Below are 11,294 nucleotides of genomic sequence, written 5' to 3'. Positions count from 1 at the left end.
TATCAAATTGTTTTCTTTAATGTTGATGTTTAAGACCATGCCACCATTTCTTACTGCCTCTGGAGAATATTTCACGCTTGACACATTCTCTACAGTGATCACCAAAAAATACTTTGATTTGTGCTCCATAAAATACCAAGCATGTTCAAGTTATTTGAAAGACACCTTGGAACCAAAACTGGAAGCCATAGTTTTCTTAAAAACAATCAAAAATAAAAAAAGAGAATTACAATGATTTTCAAACTCAAAATATTAAATAAATTTCTAATTAAATATTATTTTAAGTTTTATTTATTTTTCATTTTTAAAATAAATTAAAATAATTTATTTTTTCATCTTTTTTTAATTATTTTATTTTAATTAATTTATTTATTTTTATATCTAAAATTTAATTTAATTTTTTAAAATTTTTTTAAGTTTTATTTATTTTAACTTTTTTTATTTTTTAAAAATAAATTAAGTTAATTAATTTTTTTCGTCTTTTTTTCCTTCTTTAAATTAAATTAATTTAATTTTTTTGTCTTTAAAAATAAAATAAAAATTTAAAGCCCTTTGGGGGCTTAGGGTAGGGGAGAGATTAACCCCCAACCTGTTGCGTGCGCAATAGGTTGGGGGTTTACCCCCTCCTCTCCTCCCGCCTCCCCCATCCCGCCTCTTCCTTCCTCTTTCTTTGCCTCCTCCTCCCGTCTGCCTCTTCCTTCCTCTTTCTTTGCCTCCTCCCGTCTGCGCTCTCCTGTCGACCCCCTCCCCTCCCTCCCGCCTCCCCCTCCCGTCTGTGCCCTTCCCGCCCTCTCGCCTCCTTGCCTGCCTCCTCTCCCTCCTCCCTCTTGCCTCCCCGCCTACCTCCTCTCCTCCTCTCTCTTGTCTCCCTACCTGCCTCCTCCCTCCCGACTGCCCTCTCCTCTCCCTCCTCCCTCCCCTCCCGTCCTCCTCACTGCTCCCTGCCTTAAAAAAGAGGGAGAAGAGGGGGGGAAGCAGGAGGAGAGGGGAAGGGAGCAGAGGGAGGAAGGGAGGGGACCGACGGGAGGGGAGGCAGGGAAGGGGGAGGGGGTGACGGGAGGGCGGGAGGAGAGGAGGGAGGGGGGGTTAACGGCCGGGGAAGGGAGAGGGGAGGCGGGGAAGGGAGGGCGAGGAGGGGGCGAGAGGGCAGGAGGAGAGGAGGGAGGGGGGGTTTACCCCCACCTATTGCATGCACAACCGTAGTTGACCAAGTGTTCTTGCACCCTTCTTTGCTCCTCTAATCTCTTGGACTGGTGGTGTTCGGATGGTTCCTCCTCAATGGCTGGAGGTTCTCTGCCATCCAAAAGCTGCTTTACCCACTTCGCGAATGGCCGTTGCCGTTGTGGTTCTGCAGGCTCTTCTTCCTCTTCTTTATCTTGAATCCTCCCAAGCACCATTGGAGGAGTTCGGTCTGCTGTTGGTGGTTGTACTGGATGGATATCATGGTCTTGGTTGTCTAGGAAGGAAGCATCCTCCTCCAATTGATGCGGCTGTTCTGAGAAGACCACATCATGACTTACTATTACCTTCTTGGTAACAGGATTATAAAGACGGTAACCCTTCGCCTCTTCACTGTAGCCCAAGAAAATACACTTCTGACTCTTTGGTTCCCATTTGGTCCTATTAGCATCAGGGACATGCACAAAACAGTCACATCCAAAAACTCTGAAATGTGCAGCTGAAGGTTTCTTATCAGAAAAGGCCTGTAGTGGAGTCATTTCATTCACAGCCTTCGTGTAGCTACGATTCAGAATGTAAACTACCATGTTACATGCTTTAGCCCTGAAAGACTTTGGCAAATCTTTCCCTTTCATCATACTCCTGCCCATTTTACAGATGATGTGCATCTTGCACTCTGCTTCTCCATTTTGCTGTGGTGTATGTGGAGGGGGTTTCTGCCTCTTGATCTCGTGACTTTTGTAGTAACTTTTGAATTCACTCGATGTGAACTCACCACCTCTGTCTGATCTCAACTTCTTCACCTTCCTCCCCGTTTCTTTCTCGACCATTACATGCCATTCTTTGAACTTACTAAAAGCCTTATCTTTAGTCTTCAGGAAGTATATCCATATCCTTCTACTGTAGTCATCGATCAGCATCATGAAGTAGTAGGAACCACCCAAAGCTTTCGTCTCCATCTTTCTGTAGAGGTCCGTGTGAACGAGCTCTAGAGGAGCCTTTGCCCTGCTAGCCTCTTTAGGAAAGGGCTATCGATGCTACTTGCCCATCATGCAAGCTTCACATACATCGGGCAAATCTATAATTTCTAGTAGGTTTGCAATCATTCCACTTTTATGCATTTCCTTTAAAGAACTAAGGTTTAGATGACCAAACCTCTCATGCCACAGCTTAGTGTTGCTCACATCGGCTCAAGCACTGAAAGCTAAGAGTTTAAAGATGTTGTTGCACTATGTACCTTTACCAATGACCTTCCCTTGAAGATCCAAAATCTGTGCGCCATTCTTATCGAATTGAACTTTGAGATCCCAATCCATGATCGCAGAAATAGACAAGTTCCTCTTGATATTTGGCACATAAAGAACATCAAACAACTGTTTTACAACTCCATCTGACTTGAGAGCAATCATACCTTTTCCTTTTGGTGGACATTTTGCATCATTGCCGACTACTACTAGGATGTCATCCCCTACCGGATGTAGAGAGGTACACCAATCCTTCCAACTAGTCATGTGGCGTGATGCACCACTGTCAATAATCCAAGGTTCATCCGTAGGTACATGAACTGCCTCCGTGCAAATCTCCTCAATTGCTACGAACAACTCTACTGGTACTGCCTGCACGTTGTTGGTGGACTCTTTCTTTACTCCGTTCTTCTCATCTGCAATCTTCTTTTGGCACTCATTCTGCTTGTGCCTTGGCTTGTTGCAATAGAAGCACTTGATCTTCTTCTTTCTCTTTTTATCATTAGAAGTAGATGGGTTACCAGAGTCCTTACCCTTACCTTTCTTTGATCCAGCATAGAAAGCCGAAACTTCTCCAGTCCTCGTCTTTTGATGCATCTCCTCCTCCAAAAGCATAGCGCTGAAATCCTCAAAGTTGAGGAGCAGATTTTTGTTCTGCGTATTCAGCGCCATAATGAGACCATCATACTTTGGTGGGAGAATCCATATGCACCTTCGTGCTAGATTCTCGTTGGTGATGGTGATGCCAATCGCAGTCGTCTGATCGTGCAAATTCTTCACCCTGGTGATGAACTTCTCTGCCGTTTCAGACTCAGACAGTTTCTCGTTCGCGAGTTGAGTCTCCAGATTTTGAATCCACGTCTGATTCGTGGTCTCATATTGATTTTTTAAGACCGTCCATGCCTCCTCCGTTGTGGTGACATGTTGAATTAACGCCATGACAGAATCACTTACACTGCAAACAATAGAACACAACGCATCTGCATTTCTTCTTGTCCATGCAAGAATCTGATCCGCAGTTGGTACTATCTGTTGTCTTGCATTGGCTGGATTTGGTCTCACAACCGGCTTCACGTCCACCCTAGTAGCAGTATCCCAAAGCTCGTATGTGCTTAGGATGGTCTTCATCTTGACTTCCAGAGTGGATAGTTAGTGCCGTCCAACTTTCCGCTTTCGTCGAACGATGGAATTCACAATCTTGTAGGCTGGGCCATCTCTCACAATCTACTCGCAAACAGAAACACACTACCAAATCTTCTTGCTAGAGCCCAAGCTCTGATACCCTGTAAGAAAACAATACAACGTCTGTGCTCAACAAAAAACAGGATCTCGTATGCAAGAGAGAAAAGCAGATAGTATGGAGAATCAAAAAATTGATTACTATAAAACTGATACAATAGATGGCGTTGCCTCCCAGCCGTGTGCTCCTATGTTAGAAGCTTTGATGGCATGCTGGAAACAGTAGAGGACGGAGGCTGGATGCTAAGGAATCAGGGTTGTTGTAGCCAGTGATGATGATGGGCTTCACAGGCTTGCTCTTATATAGCCACTAGTCATAGTCGGTTAGACCCAATTGGTTGACCGACCTAGTCTACCCAAAATGGCCGACTAGGGGTCGGTCTTGAAATAGGCCATTGACCACACGATAGAACCGTGGCGCAAAATAGAGCAACTTACCTACGGTTTCCGTTCGGCCCAGAGCCATCCGAGATCATCTGGGGCTCCAAACAGGCCCTGCAACCCGAGAGTGGGCTGCCCCGAGAAACGCTCCATCTACCCTTAGTGCGGTCAGTCATGGGATGCCTTCCTGCACTTGCATGTAGCCTAGTTGGTAGTGTGCCAACTCTATCTGAAGTGGTCCAGCCATCAGGCCGCACATGGCCCCCATCTGGTGTCTAAACCAGGACCTACTGGATAACCAAGCTACTCAAATGCCTTCTCCTCATATGGGGGGCTTACAAGTAGAGTTAGCTGGTTCCCGCATATTTACACAAGAGTGGAGCATTAACATCTAACAATTGGATCCTTGATAATTGTGGAGCTTTGAGGGAGTAGTTTGCTTAGGCAAAATTTGCATGGGCAGATGGCAGTTAATATAGCAGTTAGACCCCCGGTCAATATTTGGCCTATAACTTTCTCCTCGGTGGTCCGATTTCAATGAAAATTATATGAGCACAAAGCTCTCTTTGAGGGACTCCCTTGCCCGGGGGATTCACAGGGGGAAACTTATGATATCACGTGAGTGTACAATAGGGGGTTTTTTTGAAATGAGGCATAAGCTTATACATTAGGGGTGGGGGCCCTTTTTTTTTCCCCAATATTGAATTTAAGCTAGGGGGACCATGTCATATTTAAGAAGGGGGGACATAATATAGGTTACCTTGGGTAACTAGTCCAAACAAGTTTGATTTTGTGTATGGTTTTAAATAGTCATAGGGAAAGTAACCTAAATTTGCTTATTGTGTAATCTAAATTCTTGAGAGAGAATGTAGATTTAAGGAAAGGGGGGGACATAATGGAATTTTGGTGGTATCTTATAAGCTTAAATAGGTGTGTTTTATCATCCTACGTGGATCTTAAATAGGGGGTTTTCTTGAAGTTCATGCACGCAGGTGACGTCCCCCTTTAATGAAGAGTGAATCCCCCGGGCTCCCTTGCATGTAATTAGTTTCTTGCATTGGTCTAAAACAAGAAGTTATGAGTCTCTGTGTTTGACTGTTTATTTCTATGGCAATTTTTACCCCCTTTCAGTAAACTGTCCATATCTCTTCAACTGGTTATGTGTTTTCAACGAAACTTATATCAATACAGAGCCCACTTCAAGGCATATCCCTGTATGTACTTTTATTTTTTATATCAGTTTTTTGGTGGAAGTTATAGACCTCTGTGTTTTCTAGCAGTTTGTAGAATGATTTTGAGCCATTTTTAGAGGCTTCTGTGAAGGAGGTGCTATGTTTCCCCAGAATTTACCCATTTATCCAAATCAGCCACTTCAAGCCCCTATATATGTATTAGTTTATGTCATGTTGAGCCGAAAGATCTTTTTCCAACAACGCATCGCTCTTCTCTTTGGCACTGACCAGCTTGGTGAGATAATGGCCTCTGTGGATCCTTTTCTTCTCCCGATGTTGGACTACAATGTCACTCGGGATGTTACCATATTCATTCTCCTCTAAGGGAAGCAAGGAGAAAGGTATGTTTTGGTTTTCTTTGCATGAAAATATTTTCTTCATCTCTCTTTGCAAGTGATAAGGGTCTCTATTATTAAGATTGGGAAGAGTAGGAAGTTAAGAGGTGCATGAAGTTTCATTACCCCCAACTTCATGTCACAATATAATCTTGACTTCTTACGTCACAAATGTGAACAATGCCCAAAACCTTTGTTTTGCCGATGTGAGCTGAATGATGCACGGTGCATTGATAAGATGGAAGACATATGAGTATGTCACTGAGAATCAAAAGAAAAGAATCAAACTTGTATACAAGGAAACTTCTCCATCCACAATCATCCAACAATTTGAGCACCACTTAAAAGTTTTTATCATGCACAAATTTTGTAGTTACTGGCAAGACTTTCAATTTAAAGACTGTATCAAAAAATTTCAAGAGGATGTGATGGTCTCAGTAGTTGATTTTATAGAGAACTATACTTCTAAAGTGTAGAATGAAATCTAATCAATGAATTGGCATAATTACCAATGTACCATCATGGTTTAGATTTGCAATTATTGGGAGATGGGAGAGATTATAAAGCAATCCATCTTTTACAATTCAAATGACAAATGACATGACACACTTGTTGAGATATGGTGCCATGAGCACATAGATTAAAGGGCAAAGGTATGTGATAAAGAATGTATTAAAGTAGCCACCTTAGGATGTGGACTACATGATGTGGAGATGTGGATTGAGGATATCCACAAGGAGAGATGTGGATGAGAGGATCACACATGTGTTGACTATTCAAAGGGCACTATCTATATAAGAGGCCTATCATGTATTATTGAACACACATTGCAAGAGATATAGATTTGCTATCTCCCTTTCATGTCTTATTTAGTGTGCTTTGAGCCTCCTTAGTTCTTCTGTTGATCTTGTGTGCACTAGGTTTAGAAGATGATGGTCTAAAGTTGGCAGCATCAAACAAGAAGAGAAAAAGGCTGCAGTTTACCTCTGCCTCACAACTACAGAACACTGCAGCACCATAGCTTCCAAAGGCAACATCGACAAGCTTTGCCTCCTCAACCCGCCGTCTTCAGCGAAGCCAGCAACAAGGCCTTCATCGCCATCAAGAAGGAAGGGAAGGACTTCATCTCCTTTGTCTTCATTTGATACCTCCATCTCCGACCACGCAACCTCCATCCGCATGCAAAAAAAAAACTCTCCCAGTTGCCTCCATCCGAACGACCAGCCGCCTCCTACGTGCATCTACAACTCCCAACAACCAAGCTCTACAACATCAACTTTTTGGTCGAAAACATTCCTCGTGAGATCTCTCAACAATCGGGAAATGAAGCAACAGCTCATGCATTCTAGTTGTAAGGAATTGAGCTTGAAGCAGGCTGGAGTGTGCTGCATGCTGCAATAGCTATGAATCATTCAAATGCTAGAGGTGATGCATGAAGGAGTCACGGTGAGACAGATCGACAGGGAAGGATCCATGAAAGCTATTCATGGCAGACTTCTTGGAAGGAGAGATTTTTGTAGTGACGATGAGCAAGAGAAGTGAGCGACGAAGGAGAAAAGTCATCGTCATCATGCCATGGCCTCAAATTTTTTCCACAAAGTTTCATAAGGTTCTCTCAATTGACACATGGCAAGATAAGGTTGGCTTAGGTGAAGAGTTGACCATAGGTTGGTCCACCTGGTCAGGTTTGCCACATTGTTGGTTTCTTTTCTTTTCCATTAGCCACATTCCAGGTCCCCTTTTTCATGAGAATAAATTTCAGTTTGGTTTGCCAATACAATTCAAAAAGAACCATCACCATATAGATGCATGTGACAAGCGATGAAATTTGAAAAGCCAAGGTCCTTTGCATATCGATAATAGTGAGGGACTTGGGATTTTCCTTGGAGTTTAGTGACCTTCCTATTGTTATATCTTGGAGTTTTCATCTTCTTTATCTTCCTAACCATAGAGTGTTGCTAGAACCATAAGAAGAAGGCATGTTCAAAGACTATCTTTCCATGAATACAAAGCTATGAAGGAAAGATTGTCAAGATACCAAGTAGAATGTTTGCAGGTGAATGAGACTCCCACAAGTCCAATGGCTGAACTCTAGTACTCCAGCATAGTCAGTAAGAAAAAATTCTTGCAATCAAACTGAGAAGCCCCAAAACTTAGTTGACTTGGTCAACCTTTTCCAAAGCTAAAACTGTCCAAAATAGCAACAAGAGATAGCAGCAACTTGGAGGATGAAATTCAACCAGATGAGAGCAGCTCTTTGAGGGAATTTGATGTGCAATGAAGATGTATTGATAGAGAAGACCTAGTACCAAGCTTGGGCAAAAAGTCGCGTCAGGTTGCCATAGCCAGCAGAAGCTCAAATGCTGACTGGTTTTTTCATCACCATGCCTCAGTTACTAGAGCATTTTCCTTCAAACGTCATCAAAATCTAGCCCATAAGGTCACCTAGCCTCCCCTCAGAGGGTTTTGTAAATCTTGACTCCAATAGATTGCATTGCTTGAAGTGGCACGGTCTATAGATAGTGTCGGCACGAGCTGTATAAGCTTCTATTTCCTAATTTCCCCTAGCTAGGGATTTGCCCTAACATGAAGATAATTCAACTCAAAGGACAAGGGTAACAGCCCAGAGAATGGAGAGAACAAGCTTAAGCAAATTTTATGGGAAGAGAGGGGAGAAATCCTTCATTGTGAAAAAGATGATGACATGGCACTCAAGGAGAGCTCAAGGAGGGTGAACCAAGCTCTGATACCACATGTTGGAGTAGCAAGAAGGATTCAGCAAATAAAGCAAAATGGAGGAGTTTATTCATGAGAGATATGCCCAATCTATAGGCACAAGTTACATCCAAGAGTGACATCATATGTGAGCTCAGTGGAGCATCTAGATCCACAAATTATCCTTATGTACTCTAGTTCGTGGCTCAGTTAGTATGCCACCTTAGTTAGCTGAGTTTGGTTTGAGACCCACATATAGGGTTCTCCTATTTCTTTATATAAGAGTTCTTTTGGCTTTCACAACTAAGAAGACGAAAACTGTTTTTCAGCCTCCACCTTTGTGTGTATTCCCCCATTGTGTATGTGAGAAAGCCGCAAGTGAGACTCCTTCCTTCTCTCCCACTATCTTCACATGGTATCAGAGCCTAGTTCGTGGTAAGGAGCTCAAGAAAGCAAACCAAGTTTGCGGTGTCCTGGTAAGAGGACCAGTGTTGCTTTCCTTTTTCAAGTTTGGGAGCAAATCTCTGCAGGAAGCACAACCGGAAAGTGCGAGAGTGCATTGTCTCAGATTGAGACACCCTTCGCGGTGTGGCGAGAGGGCAATATATGCTACAGGATAGGGCAATGACCTTGGTGACTATATTTTTCTGATTCAAGGCCATTTCGGGGCCCGTTTTGAAGGCGGCAAATACCACAAGCACTGAGAGAAAGGCCCTATTTTTGCTGTACGACCACTGCTCTGCAGGTCAGTGAAAAGTTGCCACAGAAATTGCATCGTATGCCTATAGATGCGCAGAGATATTGGGAGTTACAGAATCATCCTTATTGCCTGTGGATGCAAAATCGTCACTACGAAGTGACTGTGTGGTCAAATACCACTTTCATCAGTTTTGCAGATTTGCCCTTGTGAGGCAGAAGCTGTGTTTTTTGCAGTGATAGAATATTTTGCAGTGTTCTATAATGGCGTCTGATTCTCTTTCATAGATTGTCACTAAAAAGCTTGACAAGAACAACTTCCAAGCATGGAAGTTTAGAATGACGAATTTCCTTATGGGAAAAGGCTATTGGGAGTTCATTACAGGAAATGAAGAAGAACCAGTTCTTCCTAATGTTCCCAATCAACAGGAAATGCAAGCATTTAAAGGATGGCATGAGAGAGCCAGAAAAGTTATGTACTGGCTGTCTACCAGTATTTCAGATTCTATGATTGTGCATATTCAGGATGCAAGTACGCCAAAGGAGGCATGGGATACTTTGGCAAAAATGTACAGCACAAATATGCAAGCCAGGAAAATGCAGCTCAAGTAGGAGTTGCACAATGTGCAGAGAGAAAATATGAGCATCAATGACTACCACATGAAGGTGAAGAAAATTGTAGATGCACTTGCTTCCATTGGGTCGCCAGTGGAAGATGATGATTTAGTTTCTGTGACCTTGAATGGTCTAGGAAAGGATTATGCATAGTTTCGGACATCCATTGCCATCCGTGAAAAATTTCCTGATTTTGAGGAGTTGTTTGCTCTTCTAATTTCTGAAGAGCAGAGAAATGGTGGTGCATCTTCTTCAGGAGGAACTTCAAAAGAAACTGTCTTCTACTCAAATACTAGAAGAGGTACAGGCAGAGGTAGAGGAGGCCGATCTGGAGGCCGTGGTAGAAATCAGAATATGTAGCAGACTCAAGAAAACCAGTCCTATGGAGGAGGACGTGGTAACTCTAGAGGCAGGGGGAGCCAAAGAGGTCATGGTGGATGGCAGAGAGGCCAAAATGCAAACATCAATGTTGAATGCTACTACTGTGGTAAAATGGGTCATATGGCTAAAGACTGCTACAAAAAACAGAATGACATTATGAATGGAAAATTGCAGCAAGGCAATTATCCATCTTCTAGTAGACAGGGTGATGACAAAAATGAGCATCTATTTATGGTGCAGCACATGACCAATTCTGTGACAAGTGCAGAAGAAAGAAATGATGTGTGGTATGTTGACTCAGGTGTGTCAAACCACATGACAGGTCATGCAGAATGGATGCAGGATGCAAGGAAAATGGTAAAACTAGGATTTGTGGAGACCGGTGATGATACTGCACATCCTATTGTGCAGATTGGTAAAATTCCTTTGTCTGTGCAGGATGGGAAAAAGAAATACCTATCTGATGTATTTCATGTACCGAATATCACCAAGAACCTGGTTTCTATTGGTCAAATGGTTGAGCAGGGCTTACAGGTCAGATTTAATCCTCATGGATGCTTTGTTGAGGATGTGAAAAATAATGGTTGCTTGATAGCAAAAGGAAAGAAGAAGGGCAGGATGTTTACATTGGATGCAGACATGCCTGAATTGCGTGCAGCAATGTTTGCACATGGGACCGATGTAGTTGTAGATATTGATATCTGGCATAAACGCATTGGTCATGTTAATGTATAGTGACTTAAGTCAATGCAGGCCCAAAATATTGTTGCAGGATTGCCTAAATTCAAGGTTGCAGAAATGCGTAAGGTATGTGAAGCCTGTCAATTTGGAAAACAGGCAAGGAAACCATTTCCTAGACATGTTCAAGAGAGTAAGAAGTCATTGGAATTAATCCACTCTTATGTGTGGACTACTAAAGCTGCATCTATTGGAGGCTGTCATTATTTTGTCACTTTTATTGATGACTATAACAGAAAAGTTTGGGTGTATTTTATAAAAAAGAAAAGTGAAGTGTTTGGGCATTTCAAAGCTTTTAAAGCTATGGCTGAAAAAGAAACAGGCCTGCAATTAAAATGCCTAAGGTCAGATGGAGGGGGAGAGTACCTCTCAAATGAGTTTGCAAGGTTCCTGTAGGAGCATGGCATAAAGCAGCAATATTCATGCAGTCATACCCCACAGCAAAGTGGACTTGCAGAAAGGAAAAACAGGCATATTGGAGAGGTATCTCAGGCCATGATAAATGAAAAAGACCTCCCAGATTATTATTGGGCTGAAGC

This window comes from Dipteris shenzhenensis, chromosome 10 (assembly GCF_047967505.1).
Source record: "Dipteris shenzhenensis isolate YYH24624 ecotype China chromosome 10, Dip_SZ_1.0, whole genome shotgun sequence".
NCBI lineage: Eukaryota > Viridiplantae > Streptophyta > Polypodiopsida > Gleicheniales > Dipteridaceae > Dipteris > Dipteris shenzhenensis.
The sequence above is the reverse complement of the archived record's forward strand: the minus strand, read 5'-3'. Positions refer to the sequence as shown.